The sequence below is a fragment of the Ursus americanus genome, chromosome 17, assembly GCF_024610735.1.
Source record: "Ursus americanus isolate L20-20 chromosome 17, mUrsAme1.1.p, whole genome shotgun sequence".
In the NCBI taxonomy this organism is placed as follows: Eukaryota; Metazoa; Chordata; class Mammalia; order Carnivora; family Ursidae; genus Ursus; species Ursus americanus.
The window spans coordinates 29,121,007-29,148,555 of NC_142143.1; the positions used below are offsets into that span (position 1 = coordinate 29,121,007).

The 27,549-nt window shown below is 40.4% G+C and overlaps 1 protein-coding gene across 13 annotated transcripts in view; it reads left to right on the forward strand.

Moving 5' to 3' along the window:
- Nucleotides 1–8,780: 8,780 nt before the first annotated feature.
- Nucleotides 8,781–27,549, forward strand: part of ATP2B1 (ATPase plasma membrane Ca2+ transporting 1) — a 125,351-nt gene continuing 106,582 nt past the window's right edge. For 10 of the 13 annotated variants that reach the window (XR_015727141.1, XR_006776510.2, XM_045779914.2 and 7 more), the window contains exon 1: nt 8,781–8,922. The gene's annotated coding sequence lies outside the window, so the exon portion shown is untranslated. Of the gene's footprint in view, nt 8,923–9,273; nt 9,538–14,928; nt 15,038–27,549 lie in introns of those variants that run through there. The other 3 variants (XM_087868867.1, XM_087868868.1, XM_087868866.1) reach the window with 3 other exon arrangements.

Below are 27,549 nucleotides of genomic sequence, written 5' to 3' on the forward strand. Positions count from 1 at the left end.
GGAGAAGTAGGCTCCCCACTGAGCAAGGAGCCCGATGAGGGGCTAGATCTCAGGACCCTGGGATCATTACCTGAGTCAAAGGCAGTTGCTTAACTGATTGAGCCACCCAGGTGTCCCTCTTTCACTTTTTATACTATACTTATCCTTATTGCTTGAATTAGAAGGAAATATACAGGGGTGCCTGGGTGACTCAGTCCCTTAAGTGTCCAACTCAATCTTAGCTCAGGTCTTGATCTCAGGGTCATATGTTGAAGCCCCATATTGGGCTCCGTGCTGATGTGGAGCCTACTGTATTTTTTTTAAAGATTTTATTTATTTATTTGATTCATCTTAACCTACTGAGCCACCCTGGGACCGCTGTGGAGCCTACTTTAAAAGTAAGAGAGAAAGAAAGGAAGAAAGGAACCTGTAGATAATTATCTATACCTAGTATTAGAAAAATCTAATGGTAAATGTCCAATATTGAAGATATTAGGCAAAAAAATATAAAGAATATACACATTTATAGGACACTACATCTGGTTTTCCTTTTGAATTCTTACAGATTAGAAAGAGTTGAATGGGAGAAGCAGCTTAATTATTTTTCTGTTTATAATAGTAATGCATAAGGTTCCAAATAACTGGGAAAATCTGACTAAGGCTTGAAACAGGAAGAATATGAAGCTATTAAATATCTAACACTCTATTTTTAAAGATATGAAGAGGAACTGTAAAGGATAATGACAATATGTATCACCGAAAGGGATAGCAAGATGTATGGAAAATAAGCATTAACAGGATGATGGGAAACAAAGATACATCATATTTAAGAAAATGGGAGAACTAAAAGTGTTACAATCTGTAGTTAGACTAGAACTACCCCCCAAAATACTATCATAAATGCAAGTCATACATGGATGCTATTTTATCAGTAGAATAATGGTGGCTCAAAGAGAATTTAACATGACCAGATCAAAATGATTAAATCTTCATCCTTTTTTGGCAGATTTAGTGTAGACATGTTCTTGAGGTCCTATAAACAAGGTACTATTACTTGGGAAAAACAACTTTGCTCTAATAAACTCTGTTCAGTGGTGGCGTGAACTCATATAGCTTACATTGAAACAAGGAAATGTAAAAAAAAATTAGGTGACTAAAATAAGAAATAAAATGATAGTGGACAAACACACTGAACTCTAAATGCTGGGATTCTGTATGATAGAAGCAAAGCAATGAAGGGGTTAGAATTTGGAACTGGGAAAGTCAAAATTGCAGACGAGTTGAGAATCTTGACAAGACAAGGGAATCAGCCGTTAGGACATTTTTTTTTTTTTTTTTCCAGAAACAGGCATAATTAAAGTTCAAGATGAGCTGGTGAGGTCAGAAACTAAGCAACAAGCAAGCAGAAGTGAGTATAAATAGATGTGAGAAGTAAGTCTAATCATTGGGTCAGAAATTAGTAGGCAAACAGCAGATTAAGAGGACACAGTTACTAGAGTTCAGGGCAAAGAGTGAGAACCTTGAGCACGTAAGTTCCAAGAGAGAAAGGCAAAGCAATTAGTCTGCATGTGGTTGGTAGTCTGGAACCAGAAAAGTTGCAATAACCAGGCAAGTAGAGTAGAAAGAACAATTTGATTCCGTGTCAAGTTGTCTCCAGAAGTTTCTCCATCATTACCATAAAGAAATTTCATAAAGATCTAAGTATTTCTAGGTCTCAAGAGTAGAAATAGGAAGATGCATCTGACCAGATGCGGCTTGTTGCCAAGTTTTCATGGTGATAATAATTTAGCAGTTTTATCTACAAAATTTCAAAGTTGGTGCTCCCTCCCTGTCTCCACCCCAAAACAACTCCTTACCTGTCACCTCAGGCCTATATCTTGGAAAACAACCTAAGCTATTTTTCATTTCCTTTAACTACGATTTGAACTTGCTTTCTCTCTTTCAACTCCCTCACTTGATTATTCTTATTCTGATGACATTTGCCTACCTACTCAATTATGGCCTCAACTCAACTCAATGAGGTATTTTTCTTGAACTAATTTCAACCGTGATCTAATGAATCCCCCATACCTATTCCTAAATAATATCTGAGGCAGATTTTTAAAACTTTCGGGGGGAACTTTCAACTATAAACACTTAGTCCACTACCATTACAAAGTTGAATCTCCATCTGAGTCAAAGGTATTTTCCCTCTCCCCAACTCTGTGCACTTTTACTCCCCTCTTGTCTCCCTTCTCCAAGCTATGGCTCTTTCAGTGTTGAGGACAGGAGGAAGGAGGAGAAGGAAAGGACAAAATCTTTTTTCTTGGCTGGACTCCACTGCAAGCCTCTTTGGCAGCTGATGCCTTTAGCATGGCAGGTATCCAAATACTGGCTCTCTTTAGGTTCATGTGGGAGTTTTTGGAAAAGCCCAGCAAGGCCAGTGGTAGGAACTAGTACTAGCACATCACTGTCTAGAAGGCAGGATTTGGGGCTTTACATAGGGTTCAATTCCAGTTCCCTGCCTCACTCAGGTCTAGCCATATCTCCTATCATTAAAACGTCACACTAACTGTGATGACTTATTTCCAGGTTGAGTAGTCCCCATGGGCTGACATCTGCTTATTGCATACTCTCCGTTCTACCTATGAGTTCTCTATTTCCAGCACTGTAGATTTCTTTCCTCCTCCCCTCCTCCTCCTCCTTTTTCTTCTTTTGGTACTTTCTGGTATTCTTTTATTTTTTGTACTTGTTTTGTACTGTATATTAACATTGTTGGCTATATTTCCCCCAGCATTGGTTGGCTATATCCACCCCCTGCCATGCATACACATACACACACATTTGAGGAGTGGGGTTGTGTAACACAGGAAATCTGATCCAGTAGATCTGAAGAAAGACCCTGAGATGTGAATTCTGAAAAATGCTCACCAGATGAGTCTGTGTTATGAACTGACTTGTGTCCCCTCCTAATTCCTCTGTTGAAGCCCCAGCCCCTAAGGTGATTGGATTTGGAGAGGGCATTTAGGGAGGTAATTAAGATATTAAGAGTAGGGCCCTAATCCCATGGGACTAGAGTCACTATTAGAAAAGGATAAAACACCAAAGATCTTTTTCTCCATGTATATGCACAGAAGAAATGCTATGTAAAAACATAGCAAGAAGGTGGCTGTCTACAAGTCAGAAAGGGAGGCCTCACCAGAAACCAATCCTTAAAGCACCTTGATCTTGGACTTCTGGACTTCAGCACTGTGAGAAGATAAAGTTTTGTTGTTTAAGCCAACCAGGCTGTGGTATTTGTTATGGCAGCCCCAGAGGACTAATACAGTGTGGGTATCAGTGCCATGTCCATCCCTACTGAGAAGCTCTGTGCCAGATTCTCTTGAATTCTTAACAACTGTAACCGCAATGGGAAACCCCAACTCTGAGTCACCAGACAATATCATACAAACCTCAATTGCTGTAAAATCATACTCTACATTTATTGGGGCCTTGGATAACATTTTCTCTATCCTTTGCTCATCCTTTAGTTTCTTTAATCTCCCCAATCCAGTCCTTAGTCTTACTCAATTCTGGCTGATCACCATAAGCACCTATTATATAAGGAATATTAAGATGCCATTTATATGCCTATGTCATCCTTCCTCAAACTTCAATTTTTACCTTTCCTTCACACTTTTTTTTATGCCTTCTTCTATATCAGAGAAAGAGATGTTCTTTTTATTTTTAAGGCAAATTGCCTCTATTCACTTTAGATCCTACCTTCATCTGACCTCTGTACCCACTCCCCAGCATTTTCATCTTATCTCCCTTGCCGTCCTTTTCTCTGCCATAAAATATACATAAGTCAAAAAAAAAATTGACTTTCAGTAACTTGGTTTTTGATGACTGATAAATTGGCTTCTTTCCAACATTTCTATCAGTAAGAGAAAAAAAATGACACTGAAAGAAGTTCCCTGGGGTCACCGGAATAAAAGAGCAAGGCAGTGGATTTAAATTTAGAATTCATCATTGGAGAGGTGATAGTTCACTTGTTCATTCATTCATGTCGATGTTTTTATTTTAAGCACCTATTATGTGCCAGGTTCTGTGAGTTTGTTTGTACACGTGGGTAGGTGAGCTATCACCTTGATGCCAATGCCTCCTAAATAGACATCTTCCTTGTTTTCCTACTTTAGTAAGCTGAGCGGGCATTTGCCAGGATCAACAACTGGTTAATGAATTAATGAATAAGTGACATTAGTCTTGTCTTCAAGGGGCTGAAGTCATGAAAATAGGTGAGCTTGATAGAAGTTAGGATACAGAAAAATGCTCACGTACAGGAATTTAGTATTGGAACTAGCCAGGGAAAGAGAAAGAAGAATTAATGAAGGACACAACAAAAGAACATTGTAACAATGGAGAGAAAGAGATGATAAGGGGCTTCAAAAGCCCCCAAAGGAACTGTCCATATTGTGTTTTCACTGGATCCACTCTGAACAGATTTAGTCAGAAGGTCTGTGAGTATGGCCCTGGGAATCTGCATTGTTAAGCTCCTACAGGTGACTCTTCTGCACATTCTAATGTCACAAAAAACAAGAGTGTCTAAGAAAAGGTGAGCAACAATGAAAAATTGTAGAAAATAAGCACTAAAAAACTGAAAAATGTAAGATTCTCCCTGAATGTGAAAAAATCCAACTGATTTTCCTATTGTTGGCATAAAAATAAAGTGAAGTAAGAATACACCAGGGATAGTAGAGCAGAAAGCTGTGAGCCTGGATCCTTGATGGCTGTGTTGGACTGCTGAATCAGTCACACCATCATATACCTCTGGACTTCTCATGTGAGAATAATAAACCCCTATTCATCAAAGTAAAGTAAGTAAAGTGAAAATGTACATTTTAATTTGTATTACATTTATTTAGTAGTAAGGGATAAAGAATGAATGCTCATGAGTAATAATGACAACATTTGTTGGGCATTGGCTATGCATAAGCATTCCGTGGAGAGCTTTGTATAAATATCTCACCAAAACCTCACAACAGCACTATGATACACCATAACTCACCACTATTAATGGAAAAATAAATGAGTTCCTTATATGGAGGTAAATAATATCAAAGGTAGTAAATATATGTGTCATGGGCAATGAAAGGATAGGAAAATGGATGTAGTGAACTTGTTAACTGCCAGGTACTTTTCTGGATATTTCTCCTGCCCATCTTCTTTTGCATTAATTTAAATCCTATATGTCTTTTGTGGCACCAGTCAAGTCAAAATCCTCTTTTAGGAAAACTTCCTCGACATTTAAGTATGAGCTTTCCCTCTTGATTCTCTGGAATTTAAATTTAGGACCATACACTATGACCTAGATTATACAATATTTGGGGTAGAAAAAATCCTTATACCTAAAAGAGTACAGGGTGTTAAATAATTCCTGTCAGGGCTCCTGGGTGGCTCAGTCAGTTAAGCATCTGCCTTTGGCTCAGGTCATGATCCCAGGATCCTGGGATCAATCCCCACATCAGGCTCCCTGCTCAATGGGGAGCCTGCTTCTCCCTCTGCCTCTCCCCCTGCTTGGCTCTCTCTGTCAAATATATAAATAAAATCTTTAAAAAATAACAATTCCTGTCAAATGATGACAACTAACCATTTTCCATTTTTCACCTATGAAAATTTTCCATTATGTGACTTGAAAATGCTTGTTTTAGGCATACCCAAAATCATACTTCATTTAATTCAGCAAATGTAATTAATTTGTTACTAACAGATGACAGTTCTCTGTGGTTTTCAGCTAAGTAATGTTTCTCTCGACATCTCTCTGGTGATCCAGGTTAATGGACATTTGAGAATATACACAACTACTTTTTATGAAGTATTGAATATTTCTTTCCTGCCTCTTTACATGTGTCAATTGTCTTTAGCATTTTGCAATGATCGGAACTGATATATTCACATATGTATAAATTGGGGAAATTATATGGTTTTAAATATATGCTGGTGTTGGTATGTCTTTATTTTGTCCTACTGCTAGATGCATGTGACAGAATTCTTGAGGATAAAGATCTTAATGTTTCCTTTTACACATAATTACATTGAAGATTTTAGAAAACTGTCTCAGTGGATTATACTTGATTAGTTCATGTTGAATCGGTCAACTTATCAGAAAATAATCAATAGTTTAGATTTGCTCCACTAAATGGAATACACTTGAATAGTTTGCAAAATACACTATTTTGAATACATGGCCTATCTTCAAATAATGTTAATATCCCAAATAGTAACTTGCCATAGAATTTAAATACCTTTATAAATTTTGCGTTGTAACTAAAAAAAAAAAAGATATTTAGATATTCAAAGTGTATTAAAAGAACTTTGTAAAAGTACTTCAACAAAAATTGCATTATTTTATTGTTATTATGCACTGATATATCTCTAGTTCAATTAAATCCATGGGACAAGTAAGGTCCAAGATTAGAGAATATGGCTCTATCTTGTACAGTAGCATTTTTGAATTCCAAGTCGTTCCATTTTTAGGAAGTGCTAATTAAGCAATATTTTCTTGATTTTTACATTGAGAATTGTAATTAAGGTGGTTTCAGTAATAAACCTTTTGGAGAAAAAATGAATTTCCTTATGTAATGTGTGCAGTTATTTCTATATTGTTTTCAGGCTTTGCTATTTGAAGAATGAAAATATAAAAACCAAACTACACAGTACAATCGTCTTGACTATGACAGTGAAAGTATATCAGTGTGTGTGACTCACATTTCATTAAAATGCATGTAAATATGTTCTAGGATATATATGTATATAATCTCCATAAATGAAAACTCTATTGAAATCATGTCTTAAAATGAAGATGCTGAGTAATTTTTCATGACCACAGCACTTTAAAAGCATATATTTTATTATTTGGAATTGCAACAAACCCACAAAGTAAACAGATTCTAGTTTAATCTATTATCCATTTTGCTAGTGTACTGTACCAATGATTCATATATTACTTTAATATCAAATTCTTGATTAAAGTAGGATACATAATTCAATTTTCTACTGCAACTTCCTTGGAGGAAAAGTTGGACAAAAGCCAATGATTCTTAAATTTCTCCAAGCCATTTTGAAAACTTAATCTGTTCTTCTGTTAAGAAGTCTAGAAATAGTGTCAGGAAGGGCTATTGGTACCACACCAACCAATTCCTTAACAGTGATTAAAGGGAGGAAAAATTGTGTCATTTTGCCCAAGTGCTAATTTTGCATGTGAAGGGCACAGCTCAAAAGGTAATGTCTAACCTGGTAAGATATATAAATTGATGAAAAAAATATTTTTAACAGGGTTAACTTGGAGTTTTTTGCTTTTGAAACTTTTTATGTATTTTGTTTCTAAGCCTTTAAAATATTTCAAAATAAATGCTACCAGAGAGTGAACATAAGTAATAAAGTCTTTTGCATCGCCTGTCTGCTTTTAAGAAGACATTACAAATATTAATTTTTCCAGTCCTGGAATTTAGAGAAGGGAGGAGACTCTTCAGAACTTTTCTTTTTGTTCTGATTAAGTGATACTGAAAATAACACGAATAAGGTTTCTGAACGAGCGTCGATGCTTAGTTCAAGTAGAGGCGATTGGAGGAAGATGGAACACGGTGTCTTAGGCAGCAACCAAATCTTTACATCCATGTGCGCATGTTTGTGAAGAAGAAAAACACCTTTTATTTTTTAAGTAGATGTCTCTACGGATAGTTTCTTTTTTATTAACTTGCAAAAGCTCTCGAAGTTTGGAGCAAAGCAGGTTACCTTTTAGCATCTAAATCCCGCACGTTACTCCGTATTTTTTTCTTTTTTTTTTTTCACCCACACGAAAGAAGGGTGCAGGGTCGAGATGCTACGAAGTGAACTAAAAGAGCCAACGGCTGGTTATAGGAAGAAAAAGCAAACCCAAAACGAAAACATGGGGATTTTAAGCGTGGATCCTAAGGCACACCAGCGTTAACCCTTTGGGCGCTGCAGTGGGGATCCCCGCTGTCTCGGGCCCCACGGACAAGAACACAGGCGCCCCGCCCCCGTCGGGGGGAGTGGGCTCTCCTCCTCAAGGAGGGAGTAAGCTGAGGCACTTTTGTCGTCCGGCGCGTGCGTCACGATCCGGGACAGGCAGCGAGTCCAGTACGGAGTGGAACCGAGACGCACGAGGAGCCGCTCAAACGTCCGCTGGCGCAGGGTCAGCCTCAACCTGTCCTCGCCAGGAGCGCTTGCCCTCGCCCGTCCGCCGGCCCAGCTCCCAGGCTCTGGAGGGGCGCAGGCCTGAGGATGGTTCGGGCGGGGCCCCCAGGTGAAGAGTGCCCGCGTCCGCCTGCGGCAGTCATCGTTGTCCTGCCTCCACACTCGCGGCAGCCTCACGGCCCCGCGCCCAAACGGCAGCTGTGACTGACGGAGTCACCGCCCCGCGCGCCCGAGCCACCCCCTCCTCCCCCGCCGCCCCTCCCCCGCCCCGATACGTCATGGAAACACGGACGTCAGAGCTTCTCAGCCAATCGCAGGCAGCAGCAGGAGGAAAGGAGCGAGCGGGAGGGGGCGGGGGCAGAGGCGAACCGAGGCTCTCGGGGAAGGAAGAGAGGGAGGGGCGCGTGGAGGCGCGAGTCCCCCGCCCCTCACTCCGGACACCCTTTCCCGACCGCGCGGCAAGTTCTAATCGCCGGGCGCGCGCTCGCCAGCTGGGGACGCGCTCGCCGGGTCCTCCCCTTAAACGCCCTCTCCACGGCGCTCGGCTCCTAGTCCCCGTCCGAGCCGCGCTTCCTCCGCGCGCGCGCTTGCCCGCCCCCAGGCTCCCCGCGGGCTGCGTCACGTGACCGCGCCCAGCCAAGGCGGCAGCAGCGGCGGCGCGAGCTACGGCGGCGGCGGCGGCGGCAGTGGCAGTGGGAGCAGCTGCGCCGCCAGCGTGGAGCGGGAGGCGTGTGGGTGTGGAAAGAAGGGAGCGCCAGACCAGAACGGGTGAGCGTTCGCCTACCCCGGCAATCTTGCGGGCCACCCGGTGCAAACGGGGCCCCTGCCCCGAAGCTTTGCGCATCCCCCTCGTGCTCGGCCGTCCGCTCTCGGGTGGCCGCGGCCCCGCCCGGAGCGGACCGTGCTGCGGTGCTCACTAAGGGGTCTGCACCCCGCCCGCCGCTGCTGTTGAGGACGGCGGCGTGAGGCTGGCGGAGCTGCCCGTGCTGAGCGCGGCGCGCCCTGTGTGCGGCTCTGCGGATCCGAGGAGGCGGGTCCTGCGGGGACGCGGGCGGCCACTCGGCGGCTGCCGGGCTCTGGGCGGGGGCCGGGCTGGGCGCCGCCTCCTCCTCCGCCGCCGCCTCCTCGCAGTGCAGCGTGAGTAGGGAGCCCCGGCTGGTGGACGCCGAGCCTCTGGGCTCTGCGGCCGCCTCATCCTCGAGGTGTAGCCGCACCTCCGCGTGGCGCCCCGAGCCCTGCGAGTCGGCTGCGGACGATCGGAGGACCGAGCCCCCATTCTCCGTGCTTCCCGCTGCCCCTCACCGCTCCCCCCACCCCCTGACCCTCCTGCAGCCTCCCTTACCTTCCCCCCCCCTCGGAAAATGGTTCCTGCTGCCGGGCGAGGTGAGTGGCGGCTGCCGCCCGCCCGCGGCGGTGGCGGCGGGTCAGGTCACCTGCGGGGGAGGCCGGGTGGAACGCCGAGGTCGGGGCGTCGCGGCGGGGGTCCTGACCGCTGGGTGCTCAGTGGACTGCGGCGCAGTCCGAAGAAGTTGGCGGGGGCGTTCGGGGCACCCCTCGCAGGTTGTCTCCTGCCGCGCCCGCCCTGGGAGAGCATAAAGGTGAGCGGGTTCCTCGGCGTGCGCCTCAGCGCCGGGTCCGGCCGGGAGTCCCCGCCCAGAGACCAGGGCACTGGGCTCGGTGGGGCTTCGTGTCTACACCCGCAGCTCTTCGGCTTCTTCCAGCCGCCTCGGCCGCGCCATAGCCCATCCTGCCGCTGGCCGCCCCCGCCCCGGCGTGTGGTGACCTTGAGGGCAGCGGTGCCCGGCACTCTTTCCCCGCGCCCCGGGAGGGTCACCCTCTAATCCCCGACTTCGGCCCCACTGGAGCTTCGCGGGCTGAGGGCGGGGGCCCCTCGTCGGCCCCTGGCCGGGGCTGGTTGATTGATGCGTTGTCACACCGGACGGTGATTCCGCGGGAGTTAGTCGCCTCGCTTTTCTCCGGTGTCTCCTGCCTGGCCCCCCAGGATGTTCACGGTTGCTTCCGATTCAGATTTGTGGACTTAGTTGAAAAGGAAAAAAAAAAACAAAACCAGAAAACCGTGCGGTCCTCCACTGCCTCTTTGGAAAGGGTCAATAAGAAAGAACCGCATTCTAGTTGCGGGGGCGGGGGGTGTGCTCTTTATCCCATCCTGCTGGAGAATCTTGTGGCTAAGCTAGTTAGCGACCCCTGGTTCTGCGCCGCGGTCACTAGCCAGGTTGGTCTCCGTGCGCATTTCATTCACCAGTTTTTTGCGGGACTCGGCAGCGCTGGGAATGCTCGCATCCTGTGCGGTGCCGCGGTGCTTGGCACTGAGCGGGGGGCAGGGGGTACTAAGAGAGGGCTGAGGGGGTCTCTAAGTCTGGGGAGGGCTGGATCCTACTCCACACGCTTATTTTTACCTTTTCCTGGGGTTACAGCGCAGCAAACAATCACCTTTAGCTGTTATGCATGCTACTTTTATGGGTTTATTAATAATCTAACGGCTCCTGTTGGTATCGATTGCTATTCATGATGAATTAGTTATATGGATGTTTTTTTCTTATGTGTGTAGGTATATGGATATATCTGGACTGCCTTTCAACATGGAAGCCTTTGTTGTGTATAACCTCCCCCACCTGAGGACAGTCTTATTTTAAAATAAAGCTCTTGCTCAACGTGGGTGTATTTTATAATAAGAAGTACTTTTAAGGATCTGCTTTGTATGAGGCTGTCCTCGAGCAGAGGGTGTGTAACCCTTTGGATGGTGGCCCACGTGAGTCAATAAAGGGCCTTTACCGCTTGCCCTGCTGCTAGCCTTCCCCAGACTCCCTGTCCTTGTGTGTGGCAGAGGCGGATTGGGGGAATTAGAGGGATTGGAGGAGAGTCTGCTTTTTGTACTTGTGTGTTTCATTGGGGTACCCCCCCTTTTTTCTTTTTCATCTGGTGCGTTCAGATTTGAAGTAGATAGAAACGTTTTTCTTACAGGGAACCTTTAAAAACTAGTGTGTGAAATGGGCTTATTTAGCCATGATTTCAGGGGGACGTTTTAGTTTCTACCTTGCTTTGGATGAGACAGTTAAATTGCTGTAATTAAGGGTGGATCTCTGTCCTGATTTTGGTTTGGGTGTAACTGCAAAGATCTTTGAAAAGTAACTGTTATTTCCTACCATATAGTCTGCAAAAGTGAGTCACAATCGGGTGAGTTGAGGACAGAGCGCCACCTTTAATTTAAAATTTCGTGATTTTTTTTTATTAAAATGGTAAAAATTCAGAGTATGCCTTCTTGATTTTAATGGCAGCGGCTATCATTATGACATCCCCGTTTAGACATATAAGGTGAAATTGTCTGTTTTTCTGTATTAATGGGGAATTCCTGCAATTATGTAGGAAGTCTTGGTTTTTTCATTAAAGTTTGAGATTTAATGTAGGATTCTGAGATGAGGTGGGAAACTAGTTTTGATTTGTGCTTATGATAATGGGAGTAATGTTAGTCTGGACCTACTTAGGAAAAGAAATAAGGAAGTAGCTGCATTGTAAATAGATATTTAAAACTATGTACTGCCGCCAAATCAAGGTACCTACTGGCATGAGAGTGGTTTTACAGTTTGTTTTTAGCTTTTGTGCTATTAACAGATTCTACAGGAAACATGCAAAATATCCAAAATTATTAACCTTGAGTAAGGTTATAGTAATTTGGTTTGTTTTTCATCTTCCAACAGCTTTCCTTTTATGGCTTTACTGCGAGTTTTATAATTACTTGTTTTTAGATGATACAAATGAGGACTTGCAGCAGGAGTAGGTACATTCAAAGTTATTAAAGACCACGTTGGGAAAGGTGGTTTCTATATATGGCTCCTCTCAAATGCATCTCATACAAAAATAAATGGAGTTTTTAATGCTTAGAAAATAAATGCTGTAGTGACAGCTGAATTTCTTCCCTGCCCACATGCTGCCTCCTGTCCCCCTCTCTCCCAAATAAAAAAATTTAAGGTACACTATCTCTTTAGGCACAGGATGCTTTTTGATAATTGTGACTACAGATGTAACATGAAGAATCAAAGATTTAGCTCTCAAGGAATGAATGAATGAATGTGTCCAAGTTACCAAATACAGTTTTCATTACTGACCACAAGATAGTATTTCCCTTCTGTCTGCATTTACGTTTTAATTGAACACTTGCGATTTCTTCATAGACCACTGTAAAGCATAAGCTACTACGTTATGGATGTTTTACTAAGTTAAAATTGAATAAAAAATTTGCTTGGGGCGCCTGGGTGGCACAGCGGTTAAGCGTCTGCCTTCGGCTCAGGGCGCGATCCCGACGTTGTGGGATCGAGCCCCACATCAGGCTCCTCCGTTATGAGCCTGCTTCTTCCTCTCCCACTCCCCCTGCTTGTGTTCCCTCTCTCGCTGGCTGTCTCTATCTCTGTCAAATAAATAAATAAATTCTTAAAAAAAAAATTTGCTTGAGATGAAAGAGTGGCTTATGCTTTTTCAGTCTGTGGAATATGGCCCCATGTTAAGGACATTATTTGATTTTAGGTTTGAATTAGGTTGATGTATGCAGAGTAATTATACATTGTTATGCATAATTGATAGAATCTTTGATTTGGGGGTTAAATTTACTAAATGCCTTTTTCTGACACACATGTTAACTTCGTATTGGATGAAACAGTCTCTTACCATGTGAACAGAGTTGTATTAGATCAACAGGTTTTAAGAGGAATGGCCAATTACAGCTATCAGTGTTTTATGTACTGCCAACAACAAAAGTATTTGCCCCTTTTTTTCTTACTTTGTTACATATACAAGCAGTTTAAATTGGTTGTTTTCACTTTTTAATTCTTGAATTTTGTAATGAATGAGCAACACAATAAAGGAGTAAAAATATCAGGAAGCAGAAACTTAAGAATTAAATTTTTGCACCTTGATTAAAACATTACTTGTCCAGTTGGAGGGGAATATTATTTTCTAGTAGGTATCGTGATATAAAAAAGGGTACTGTGAGTAGGTTATTTTGGAATATATAGAATCTGTGGTAACATTGAAGGCAAATGATTCAGTGGTTGTTATGGGAAAAATTTTTTTTAAGAAAAAAACTTTTAAAAGATTCATTTTTTAGCTTTTACAGATGTTTTACATAAACACACACATACATTGTTTTGTTAAAAATTTTTATTTATGGAAATTAAGAGAATAGTATACTTAGTGACTAGTTTTTGACAGTTATCAGTTGGTGGCCCATCTGATTTCATTTCTGTCTTTATGCGTGAAATAGGTCTGTTATAAATGGGAACATTGGTCAGGTAACTGAAGTGAATTCATGTGTATTTTATTTGTAATTTACAAGTACGCGGTAATGTCTAATATGTAATTGACTCTGAAAGGTAATTTTTATGTTCTTCATTGTTTCTATAATAGTCTGTTTTACAGCAGGCTCCTAAAGATAGTGTCTCTCAAATTTTGCTCTCTTAGTAATAATGCTTTTGATTTATAAAGTGCTTTGCAATATTTCGGAATATATCACATACTACCTCATTTGAGTCTCACAGTAAATAGGACCTGTGAGATTAGTAAAATAGGTAGTTGTACCTTCCCCTATCCATCCCAGATAGGTAAAATGATTTTAGGCCCTAAGGTCACAGAGCTAGCAGCTAGATTAGCCAGTACTGGACTCTAGGTGGCTTCTTGTTTTTACTCCATTGCTCTTTCCATTATGCATGTTTTTATGTGCATTTGTGAAAGTTATGTAATTTTATGAAAAATCAGTTTCTGACCAGGGTAAATTTTATACTGGAATATAAACAGATTTGTTTGGGTTTAACTGTGTAAATATAATCTAGTGCTTATATTTGGTGTAATGTAAACAGTTCATACCCTGATCTACTTATTAACAGCTGAGTAAAATGAATTTGAACATATTTGAAATACTATATTTTTAATATCGTGGATTGGATTATCTTTAAGGAATTTTGTTTGCAAAGACCTGTTGGTCTTTGAAATGACTGGGGTTGTCTTAAATCTTGTGTCAAAAAGGCCTATCCTAAAAGTTTCTTCTTTTCATTTCGGCTATAATTTTTTTAATGCACTTGTTTTTCTGCCAAACATATGTATTCCATCAATCTTTTTGAAATGTTAATTTGTAATGACATTTAGTTTACAAAGGTCCCAAACGAGGAGATTTTAGTTCCTGAAATTCAAAAGCTTTTTATAAATCTCACAAGGAAGGTAGCGGTTCCTCCCCGTTTGTCTGCCTGAGGGTCACCTGGGGGAGTTACTGACCGGGCAGAGTCCCTGGCATGGCCCCGGCAACTCTGATTCAGCAGATTTGGGGTGGGGCCCAGCTGTCTGCATTTTGAGAAACATGTTAAATTTATAACTAGGTTAAAATTATATTATGTAGTAGAGATGCCTTTATAACAGCGTTGATTTATTTGACTTCGAGCATAGCAGAGTTAGTGCTTTTCAAATAGTTTTGACTCAAATCAAGCCACGCTTGATTTGTGGATTGGTGGTTTTTGTGACAGTTGTAAACCTGGTAAATTGAAAATACTTCTGTTATCTGTGTTCACTGTCTTCTTTCAGAACATCCATCTGTGGTTACTTATTAAGTGTCATGAACTAGACAAAGAATTTTCTTCTCTTTTTGTTTTCATGCCCGTGTCTGCCATTTCCAAATGACTTGAACATGGGGACTTACTTTGGTAAAAATAATGCGTTCTATGTCAGTACAGCACTGAGTATTTATGCTTTACTCTAGCTCTTATTTTTTGTTAGAAGGAAAAACTTGGGATATTCCTTCAGACTAAAAGGACATAAATTGTTGGATAAGTGGTGGTCCTTACCAATTTCAGTTAACAAGCAGCTGTTCCTTCAAAAGCAGCAGGTTAGTGCCTAATGATTTTTCAATAATATTAATGATCTAAGACTAATTGCTAATTTACTACTCTGTGTGTTGAAACAGAAGTTACTGCTCTTTTACTTACATGCTAAATAACAGTTTGTATAACAGTCTTCTATAAGGTCCAGTTGATGCGAACTGGTTTGACTTTTTAAACTATTTTATTTAATACTCTATGCTGCATATAGATTATTTAAGACCAGTTTTTGCTTCATTATAACAGGATACTAAATAGCCTGTATTGTGTTTAAAATACATTTTATGATGAAATTAATTTCGAAGTAAATCCATTTCAAGACTGTGTTGAACATTTTTTTGTTGTTTGTTCCAAAAGCTTTGGCTTGTTGGCTGTGCTTTAGGATATATTTAGGACTCCTGGGTTATAATTTACAAATGACTATGGAAATCGAAACTAATAAAGATTTCTGGCAGAGAGATCCAGATACACTATGGGTAAAATTTTCAGCATGTTCTTTTGAAATATTTTTTATTAAATTTTTCCTGGGATAGTGTTAACTGTTTTAAACAGTATGCAGTGTCTTTAGTTAACTCTTTGGTAGAAACATTATTTGGTATTTCTAAGTGCAATAACTTCCAAGAATATGGTATCTCAGCCTCTGGGATAGCTGCTTTGTATTAATATTATTGTCACCTGGGCCTCTGGGGGAAAGAATAAAGATGGTTTTGAATGGACCAGTGCTTGCTTACATTGTGAAATCTGAGATTGTACTGCCTAACTGTAAGCTGGTATGACTACTGTAAAGACCTGGTAACGTCAGAAGGAAAAGTTGTACTTTCTGAAAAATAGATCTGAAAAAGGATTTGATTGTTTAAAAGATGCTTTTTAAATAACTTGATTATTAACAGTGTGGATTTATTGTTCACTGTACTAACTCAGTGAATTTGCTCCCAGAAGGATATTAAACAGTCTTTTACTCTCATAATGCTCAGATCTGCTGCTTTAATCTGTTTTTCATATTTGTGCCAGAACTTTTTCTTTTGTTTTTAAATTGCTTTCCTGCTGTCATTTCTTCACTAAAACTTTTAACGGTTCCTCATTTTTCTCTTTATCAACATGCAACTTGACTCTGAAGGCCTTTTATAAAGTAGCTCAGTATTTTCCAAAGTGTGTTTTAGAACACCGGCTTCAAGAAATATTAATAGGGGATTCTTTAGGGGAAGACGGGCAAAACTAAAATCCAAGATTGCTGGTTTATGCAGTTTTCCCATTTGGTTCTTCTCCCATCCTTTGATAACAGTAATATGGGTGGAATCTATGTAAATGTGTTTAGTGTTTTGCTCCCTTATTTCACAGAAGCCCCTTTCTTGGATCATCCCACCTGTTACTTTTCTATATTACCTAACAGGATCACCACTTTTCTATATTACTTAATGGGGTCACCACTTTGCACACCTCCAGGGGGTGCTATTCACGTCGGTCAAACTGTGAATTGCGGTTCCTGGAGTTGAGAGCAGTGCTGTAGTACCTTCGTGCCGGTGACTGCCCGCTGCATGACAGTCTTCTGTATGCACTCTCCTCATTCCCTTTGCTGTGACTTCATTATTTTTTTCCTCTCGCCTGATAGGACCCTTGATCTTGTCTGTCTTTGTAAGTGGTCCCATCCTTCAAAACTTACCATTAGTCTACATTTCTCAGTCATCACTCATTAACTTCCTTGTCTGAATTTCTCTGTATTTGTAGTCTGGGTCATACACTTCCATTTATTATAAATCTTTTTTTCTTAGTCATTAATTTCATTTGGAGATAATATAGTAGAGTTGAGATAAGCACGTGGGTTCTTGAGGGTATATAGAACTTTATCTAGCAAATGTCCAGTCAGTGTTTTTTGGCGTATTGATTTAGGACTTAGATATTGTATGGCTTGGTTGTTAAGGTAAAGCAGATAAGGTTGAGGAGTTTTTCTTGATGAATTTCTGAAGCCTTTTTACCTTGGCAGTTTTAACTTATATGGACTCATAGGACAACCTGTTTTACTTTTGGAAGACAACTGTATTCCATAGAATGTTGCTAGGACAGTAGAATTTAGCTTCTGTATAGGAAGTCTTCCATTTGTTAATTTCAGTTTAGTAATTAATTTGTCTCTTAGGTTCTGTTCTGATTGTAATGAGTCATTGTACTAGCTAAAATTTATTATACTAGCTAAAATTTATATCTTAAAGTGACCAATTTCATTTTTCTGTTAGTTCTGTGACATCTTTTCTTCCGTCAGGATGGAGGTTCTTAAGATGCGTTTGTTGGATCTGTAGTCCGTTAACGTATTGCATGATGTAAAATGCCGTGATTTGAAACATATTACGGTTTAAAATTTAAGCTGTGATGTTCTTGTTGTTGCTCTTTATTGATAGAAATACTGTTGGAACTAAGTTCTTAAATGTTTGTTTGCTGAAGGTTCTAATTTTTCCAAGAGAGCTTTTCCGTGGACTGAGAATGAACTGTTTGCTCACGTCGTGGTGTGGGATCATTGCAGGCGTCAGGAAGAAGTGTAGATATATGGTCTCTGTTAAAGTTTAAAGCGTAGTATGATGTGGTTATTCTTCTAACTGCCTTTCTTAGGTCAAGAAAGGAAAGCCTGTACTTGACTTTATCATATATATTAAATGCTCATGTAATACATGAGTCATAATTTCAAACATTCAAGCAATTAATGATTTACATAGATTTTGTATATAAGCTGTTATGTTAAAAAAACACTTGAGAAAAGTTGCTCTCCAAAGCTCATTCATTTTCCAGTGATTGTTCTTCCAGCTCTTCTAAACTGTATGGACTTAACTGTTGGTAAGGTATTACTGCAGAAGGAATTCTAAGACTTGCTTCTGCTTTAACATGGCAGTAGTAATCATGCTAAAATTTCTGATCAAAAGAGGAGCGTAGAATGGCTTTGGCAGTGAAAAAAATAAAAGGAAATCTGTGAAGGCAGAAATCCATGAAACCAGTAAAAGTTGAAATGGGTTAGGGCATGATCTTTTCCTGCTGGGACACAATGTGGATGACACTGGCACATACTCCGTGCTGCCCTGCTAACACCGAGACGTATGCGAGATTTTCGGTTTCTTTGCTGTCATTCTTCCTTATTTAGTCCTAAAGTTAAGTGAGTGATGCTCGAAGTACTCTTTGTTTACAAAGTGAATCACAAACCAGGGTCTTTAGACGGTCCTGACAACTGATACCTGGTGGAGAGCTATAGAGTTTAAGGGTGGCAGTGCAAGTACAGGACTGAATACAAGGAAGATCAGTCAGTGCCGTGGGAAAGAGATGATGGCGATGTCTAGGAAAAGGAGATCCCCTAGAATCGAACTCTCTGAATGTCTGGTATCCGAAAAACGAGCATCAATCCGGCAGCCCTTCCCTTTGTGCAGAGTGGATTTAGGGTTAAGTTTCAATTCACCTGCATTTGGGCTTAAACTGTGCTGTATTTTTATATGTAATTGAATGATGGAACCTACCTGATCCGCTTTTGCTTCTGGACCTCTTGCTGCCTCACTCCTTTTGCTAGGAATACCTGCCTTTCTCAGAGCCTGTGTGTCTGGGTTTGTGTGTTTTATTTTTCTTATTTTATTTTTTTTTGTTTTAAGATTTTATTCATTTATATGAGAGACAGAGAGAGCATGAGGTGGAGGAGGCAGAGGGAGAGGGAGAAGGAGACTCCCTGCTGAGCAGGGAGGCAGGGAGCCTAACGTGGAACTCGATCCCAGGACTCTGGAGCTGAAGGCCGATGCTCAGCCAGCCGAGCCACCCAGGAGCTGTGTGTCTTGTGGTACGGTATTCCTATGTCTTTATGCTATGTGTGACTGGACCCAAATTTTCTGATTTGGGTTTTTATTCTATGATGTTTTGTTCAGATTTCTCCAGATTTAAATTTGAGTTTTACCTTGAGTTTTTACCTTCCCCAAGTGGCCTTGGGTTAATCACTGGGTTTGTTACCTCCTCAAAAAAGTGCAAAATACAAGGTTGAGGACTTTTATTAATTTTTTTTTCTTGGAAGTTTTGACTTAAAAAAATTTTGTGGCTGTTGTAGATCTTCTTTCCCCGCTCTGCCACCAAATTTTCAGCCATTTAATTCTTTTCGGTTTGCTTTCTAATTTCGTCTTTTAACTAGTTTATCATCATTTGATGTTTCATCTGTGATATGCTGTGTTTCATTCATGAAAATAATCTAAAGCTTTTCAATAAATGTATTTATTTAAGACTTCCAGGTAAAGAAGTGGAATATAACTGGCATTTAACTCTGCTCCCCACCAAAAGTATACTAGAATGTGAGAATGTGTTGAGTTTAAAGATTCCCAGCTGCCTTCCCTCTCTTAGCTTTCAGTCTCCAGAGTTGAAGTGTCTTCTCTGAGGACTCTGACCAGCTCAGGGAAAAGGACCTGAAGATTCTGGCCTTGGCTCTGTGTTTGTGTGAGGGGTTTGTCCAAAAGGAAAAAAAAAAAAAGTCCCAGTCTGATCACTCTACGGTGAACTCCATAGTCAGAAAGGCTCACATGTGAGTTCAGAACTCCTATTTAGTTTGTGTCCTATTTTTTTCTTTCATAATTAAAAAAAAATCGTTACAGCCCTATTAAGGAGTGATTGACGTGCGGTAAAATGCAGAAATTTAAAGTGAAAAACTTGTTACGTGAAAATATCGCCATGGTCAGGTTAATGAGCACAGCCATTCCCCTAAAAATTTTCTTGTGCCTTTGTGTAATCTTCCCTCCCTTCCCCTTTTCTATCTACTCCTTTCCCCAGGCAATCGCTCATCTGCTCTCTGTCATTAGAGATTAATTTGAATTTTCTAGTACACGGAATCATGCAGTATGCGTTCTTTTTGGGCTGGCTCTCATTGAGCATAGTTATGTGGAATTTACCCATGCTGTATATCTTAATAGCTCAGCTTTTGTTATCACTGATACAAGGATTTGCTTGTATGGCTATACCACACTATCTTTGTCCATTTACGTGTTGATGGACATTTTGGGTTCCAGTAATGTATAGTGTCCATTCAGATCTTCTGTTCACTTTTTAATTAGGTTGTTTGCCTTTCTTATTGAGTCGTAGTTTCTTTATATATTCTAGATAAAAGTTCTTCAGGAAATATTACTGTTTGTGTTGGGAGTGGGAGGAAGAATGGTATTGATTGCCAGTGATAACACCTGAAAGTGAAGAAGCAAGTTGGAGCATTGCAGTATTATTTGTGGAGGTGGGCTTAGGAACTAAAACGAATGATACCTATTCCCCAGTGCCTCCGAGTGGAGAGTGGAGTAGGGGAGCTAAAACAGATGCTAATATTAAAAAGGAAAAAAAAAAAAAGTCTTGTAGATCTCTTTCTCTACATGGATGTTACACACATACATGTTTGTCAAAACTAAAAACGAATACGTACATGGACTAAGTTTATGTGTGTGGATACCCCAGGTGTGCCACCTGTAATTCAGTTCTTGTGTCTGTTCACCATCTTGTGTGGCTTAGATGCAGAATTCAGTATTACTTTGGGTAAAAGAAGCAATTTTTACGAAAACATAAGTGAGCAGTGTGGACTTGACTGAAAAGAAAACAGGGGCCTTTATTTCTCCTGCAAGTCTTCCTCTACTTTGCAAGTTCAAATTTCTTCTCATTCCTTTATTATGTAGAGTAGTCGGTCGCCATCTTTGGTTTCTTGAGTTTTCCTGGGATCTTCCACACCACCACCACTCCTCCACACACACCCCAAGCAGCTCGTAAAAACCTGTAAAGACATTTTTTCCCCCAAATAATTACATATAGTGCTCTCCCTAATAAGAGTCTGGTATGTGATTTCTCCATTTCTTGGTCTGGATAAATATATGTTCTTCTTAGTGTTGAGAGTGCAATCCCATGAAATGTTGACGTGTGAGAGACTCTTTAATAAAATCTGTTAAGAAGTACACTTTTGTAGGTGTGTCTTAAGAATTAACCATGTTTCAGAATTCTGCCCCCTTCCTTAATTTCCTGTCTTCCCTTTGAGGAACTCGATATTTGACTGAATTTCTTCCTCTTGCTCTTTTTGGGGAAGGAAGTAGAATCTCAGAGGGAGATAGCAATCGTCTCTTAAGAGATGTTAGAATTCAGAAAGAAAGAAAGAAAAAAGAAAACCAAAAAGCTAATGTTCTTTTGCTGGGGTGCCATGAAAAATAGACCAGCTCTAAAACACAGTAGTGACTTTGACTTAGATAAAGGGAATTTAAAATTATGGAATAAAATGAACACCTGTGTAATTGCTTTCTACCCACCAGGTATTATTCTACACAATTTATAAAAATTAACCTGTTTAAATGCTTGGGTTCTGTGGGATTTGGGGGCAAGGTATTCCCTACTGAAAATGGAAAGGGTTATTAATGGTTTTAAAGGGAAATCCTAAAATACAGTGACTTATTAGCAATTTAACTTTTACCAATTTAAGATGTAACAACACTGAGGTGTAATGTCTGGGGAGTATAGACTAATGCAAAAATGAAACAGAATCACTTCTGATCTACTTCTGTTTAATTTTGATCCTTTAAAAAATTTGTACACATATTAACATGCTTGAGATAATGTAAGTATAATTGTGTGCTTTTAAGAAAACTATATAATTTTCTCATGTCATTATATTTTTTTCATTCATATCATTTTAATGACTGTGATATTCCATTCTCTGTCTAATTTCCTTGTTATTAGATGTTTGGGTTTTGAGATTTTTCTCTTATGTTAAATAATTCTCCAATAGGGGCACCTGGGTGGTTCAGTCCTTAAGCCTCTGCCTTCGGCTCAGGGCGTGGTCCCAGAGTCCTAGGATCGAGCCCCACATCAGGCTCCTCCCCTGGGAGCCTGCTTCTTCCTCTCCCACTCCCCCTGCTTGTGTTCCCTCTCACTGGCTGTCTCTCTCTCTGTCAAATAAGTAAATAAAATCTTTTAAAAAAAATTCTCCAATAAACACCTTTATCTTCATCCATCATTATATCCTTTGTAATTACTGGGTTTAAAGGATTCTGGTAGTTTGTTATCTCTTCATTAAAATTTTTCTTCTAGCCTCCTTTCTGTGAGGCTGGTTGGGTATCTGGGATTCTTTGTCTTTTCTTACTATGCGTACAGTTAATGCCATTGACTCCTAGGTCTCTGCTTTACTTTTTGAAATTCTCGTAACACTTTAAAAAATTCATATTTTGCTGTTGTTTCCTTTTTGACACCTCTCTGTGATGTTCGGTGTGCGAGCAGGAACTGTTAACTTCCTGTTGCTCGCTCTCGCACAGTACCTTCCACCTGTGAGGCTCATCGTGACTCTTGAATGAGCGCCTCGTGTCTACTCTGGAGCTCCAGTCCACCGACATTGGGCTCCAGCAAAATGCTTGTTTTGTTTCTCCTTAGAAACTGTAATATGCTTGTGGTGAGATTTTATCACAAGACACTCGTTCTTTTAAGTTCAGCAAAATAATATGTCAGCTGAATGACACTGTTGAAGATGAGAAATATTTTGTTGTAACTGTACTATATAAATTAATTCTTTCTGAAACAGTTCGACCGTCCCTGCTTTTAAAGAGTAGGATAGATAGATTTTACTAAGTGGAATAGAATACTAAGAAGCCCATAGAAATGGATGTTACTTCTATTTCAAAATGCCATTGATACATAAACTTTTTCTAAAAGGCTTCTTTACAGATTAGTGTATCTTTTTTTTAATAGAGGAGAAAACTACAGAAGTTTAACCTTAAAGTTTTAAGTGCAAATGGGTGTTGAGTTAATCCCCAGCAGTGAAGGTTCTGTAGTGTTTGGGAGGGCGTCCTAGCAAGCTCAAGTTATGACGTTGTATCTGACTTTTTTTTTAAATCTCAGATTTTGAGTGGAAAATTTAAGATTTTGGATGAATATATTCTTTCAAAAAATATCTATGTGATCGCTGTGCTAGATAATAACAACTGTGACCTGCCAAGAAGAGAGGCTGTTATGCAGAGCTTTAAGTCAGCCTCAGTCAGTGTCCAGTGTTCCTTCTTGGTTTCTTTTTTTATGCGGTGATTCATCAGGTGCCGTGTGCTTCCAAGGAACCCATGTAAGTGTGTGCACATGTCTCCTTCCTGGTCTTTGATCTCTTCCTATAATGAATGGGGATATATTGTTTCCAGTCATTCTTATACAAAGAAGAAAGGCATTTTGGAGCCCGCTGTCATGTTTTCAAACCTCAGTAGTTTTGCTGCCATCATGGGCTATTTTTAGAACTCTTGCTAGCGATCTCTGTCCTGGTGTCACTATCACTTTTGGAGGTTTTTTTGAGTTGTGCTGAGCTCTGCTTGTAATTCTACATACAGCCAGGCTATCAGTTTTGAGTTGTGTCATAATCTTGGACTTGCCCTCACTGTCTCCATTCTTGATGGGTATCTGTACATTCAGATGGAATGTTTCACCAAGGGAGGCTGTATTGGTGAAGGTCTTTGTCCTGAAAAGCGGGAAACCGTTTTTTGACATTTTTTTGGCCATGCCTCTCCAGTGTTCTCAACACCAGGTAGCCCCATAAAGCAGATGCCCCAGGGAGTTAAAAAGGAAGACATTTTGAGTGGTTTTGGGGGTCTAAACAGATGATAGTTTAGCTGAAAGTTGTATCTGTACACAAAGAATTTTGGAGTCATCATTAAAAGATGCTAGATTATGGTGGTGTTAAGAACTTTAAGATGACAGCTACAGAAGTCTACAGAGGAGGGAGAATAGGACAGTCGATTGTAACTTTTAAATGTTTAGTAGTTATACATCTGTCTATATGTATTTGAGTATTAAAAGCAGGTGTTATTTTTTTTTTCTTTTAAGTACTATCTCTTAATTACTTGGAAAAGTTACTGGTGTAAAAGGATAAAATGTACCAAAATAACTTTATCATGGCATTCTATAGTGTCGAGTTCCATGAGTAATGGCAGTCTTGTTGTGGAATGCAAATCACTGGGCTAATTGCTGTCCGGAATGCCTCTGAGAGGGGAAGGAATGAAAGAGGAAGGAGACTAGAAGAATGGGGAGAGGTGTGGAGTCATTTCCCTCCTAGCCTGAAGGCTATTATTTATCTGGCTTCCTGAACCATGTAAAACAAGTGGAGAACCAGGAAATTGGCAGGGACTTCGTGGTAGAAGCCAGAAGTCCCTGCATCAAAACTCCCAGTGCCTCACCTCCCTTGTAGGTGTTTACTAGGTGTGTTCCCTAGCATTTTACATATATTCCTGTAACATTTTGATAACTGGTTTCCCAGAACACTGCAAATGAGAACAAAATTGGAGAAACGGGAAAGGTTGTTCAGAGGCAGGAGCAAGTATCTCAGGAAAGAATTGAAAATTGACATTTGATGGTGGAAAGGAGATTTTTAAAATCAAAGATAAGAATTCACAAAACTTATGAAAAAAGAGTCATGGAAAATTTGGTTCAAAAACAATAGCTCTGTGCTGCTCTTCCCATCTTTTAGGACTCCTCATGAAACTCCTTTATGAAGCCTTCCCAACCTGCCCAGAAAATTAGATGCTTCTTTCCTGGCACCTGCTGAATTCATGTGTGTCCAGTAGGACTCGGAGCCCTTATGCTGCCCCATCTCTGCTGTCAGAGTGGTCACGTTCAGTCATCCCAGCAGTTCTTACTGTATTACAGATATGCCCAGCCTGCACATTATTCTGTGACATACTTTGGACATCATGTTCCCCTTGCCTAAATTCCTCACTTTATAAAATACTGCTCTTCCTTCAGGACACACTTCAGTCAGTTCTTTGATGAAGCATTCCCCCAGCTTCCCTAGGCAAGGTCCTTTCCATGTCTGTGGCCATTACTTTGTACTAAGTAAATGTTTCCTTGATTCTGAAACACGGGTTAGGAAATAAATTGATTTAATAATAGTTGTGGGGAGTAAAATGAAAAATACACAGAAACACCTTTACTTACTGACGGAAGCATATTATAGGAATATTGCACTTTATTCAATATAGAAAAATTTGAGCTCCAGCCTTTTCTGAGTTACAAGTCATGTAAATCATTTTAGCCATTGCTTAAGAATAACAATATGGTGGCGGCACCTGGGTGGCTCAGTCAGGTAAGCATCCAACTCTTGGTTTCAGCTCAGGTCATGATCTCAGGGTGGTGAGGTGGAGCCTTTTGGGCTCGTCGACGGGCATGGAGCCTGCTTAAGATTCTCTCTCTCTTTAAAAAAGTAAAACTAACTAACTAACTAACTAACTAACAGCATGGTCACATGTTGCTTTTTATAACCTGTGTTCTAAGATCTTAGCCTCCTTAACATCTTTGCAATTGACCTGTAACTTTGAGACTTAGTATATAGGTTTTGTTTGCATTTCCTATTGATTAAACTCAAGATTTTTTTTTAATGGTCTTTATGTTTTTTAATTTTTTTTGGCCTTCATGTAATAGTAACTTGGAGTGCTAATGCATAAAAAAGAAACATTACCCTTTCTTTGATAATTGTGTGATTTTTCTGAGAGGTGGCAAATTCTGTTCCTTTTAATTGCTCTGCCTGGTGTGTGACAAGCAGTCTGTATAAACTAGCTTTTGGTTTCAGCGTTACTTTTTAATTATAGAACTTTGAAAGATCTTTTAAAAAAGCAAAAATTAGAGATTCAAATTCCCATCAACTCAACATGGAAAAAAGGGTGGAATTATCTATTTTATGGGCTAAAAATGCTGGGAAGTGGAAAGCATGATTCCCGAAATATATTTGAGCCAGGAAAATATGGCATTTTTTTTTAAAGATTTTCTTTATTTATTTGACAGAGAGAGAGACAGCCAGCAAGAGAGGGAACACAAGCAGGGGGAGTGGGAGAGGAAGAAGCAGAACCCTGGGATCACGCCCTGAGCCGAAGGCAGATGCTTAACAACTGAGCCACCCAGGTGCCCCGAAAATATGGCACTTCTAAAGTATTATTTATTATCTATATCTGTTTGCAAGTCCATAGATAGAGTTCCTCAAGGAAACAAGGTCTGGGTTAGTTCCTTCCCAGCACTAGTGCCTGGTACATTGCAGGTCTTAAAAAAAATGAACAGTACTCTTCAGTGATTACTTGCCAGTTTAATTATGTTTGACTTTTTAAAGTTGTCCAAGATAATTTTGTGGTATGTTGTTGGAAGGTTTTATGTAAAATATTTCAAGTTTTTTCTTTCTAAGGCTAAGTTTCCGCTTAGGGCAAGTATCTCATAACCTGATTCTGCTGCATAATTAAGGGCTTTTGACATGAAGCGTGTGAGCACCCAGAACAGTCACAGACTTGAGACCACTGCATTAGTTAAGGAAAATGGATTTGGCTTACTGGCTTTGTATTTGAAGTCATGAAAGTAAAGCATCTTGGGGGTGCCTGGTGGCTCTGTCGGTTAAGCAGCTGCCTTCAGCTCAGGTCATGATCCCAGGGTCCTGGGATTGAGCCCCGCATCTGGCTCCCTGCTCAGTGGGGAACCTGCTTCTCCCTCTCCCTCTGTCCCTCCCCCTCTGCTTGTGCTCTGTCTCTCGCTTTCTTTCTCAAATAAATAAATAAAATCTTAAAAAAAAAAAAAACAGCATCTGATTTCGTTTCATAGTTAAGTGGATAGATTGTGTCAGAAGTGTGCTGCGTGTAGCATGGTATCATTTACTTTGAATAGCAGCCCTCCAGATAAGGTGGTGACTCCCTGTAAGGTAGAGACGTGAGTCAATTTACCTTCCGAAATGCTGATGACCAAGAAGGTATGTGGGCCCAGCTCCAGCTCCCTGGTCCCCTCTTTTTCTGCTGTAACGCACTCTTGGGCCTCTGACTTATTACCAGAAGTTTAAAGTGACATCAAGAGGTACATTTGGGGGAGGGGGTTAAATTTTTTTGGATGAATCTTGAAGTGCTTATCTGTTCACCTAAGGTTTGATGAAAAATGTACAGGAGGCTAGGCATTTGATTTCTTCATACTCTAAATACTGACAGCAAAAAGCCACATTTAAATCTAGTTTGCTTAAGTTGTGGGAAGGTTGTGCCACGTATTTAAAGTGACAAACAATGAAGACTTGATATCATCCTGACCTTAACAGGAGATTTTATGCTGCCAGCAATAGTAGGAGGAAAGAGTAACTATTGGTGGAATGTGGTATTTCTGATCTGTTTAGGGGAAAAAGTGATGGTCTGTAGTAGAAAAGCATTAACACTCAAGATCCAAGAAAGTGCTGATGTCAGAACTAATAAGTGATAAATAATAAGTGGCAAAATACATGTTTACTCATTTTTTAAAAAGCATAGTTCTGTTGAATTTGTCTTATGAATTTGAGGAACTCATTGGGGCTCAGGATGTTGACATTCTGAATTGATACTGGAAATTCCATGTTAAAAAATAACTTTCATGGACACTTGCCTCAATAGACAAGTTTCTGTGATACAAGTTTTCAACCAGTATCCCTAGAACAAACACTGTGTGAGCCATCCACCTTATTAATGAAATTTATTACAAAGTTATTCTTGATGATAGATCTTCAAAAAAATAAAGATTTGCTGCCATTGAGGATATTTTCTTTAACGAG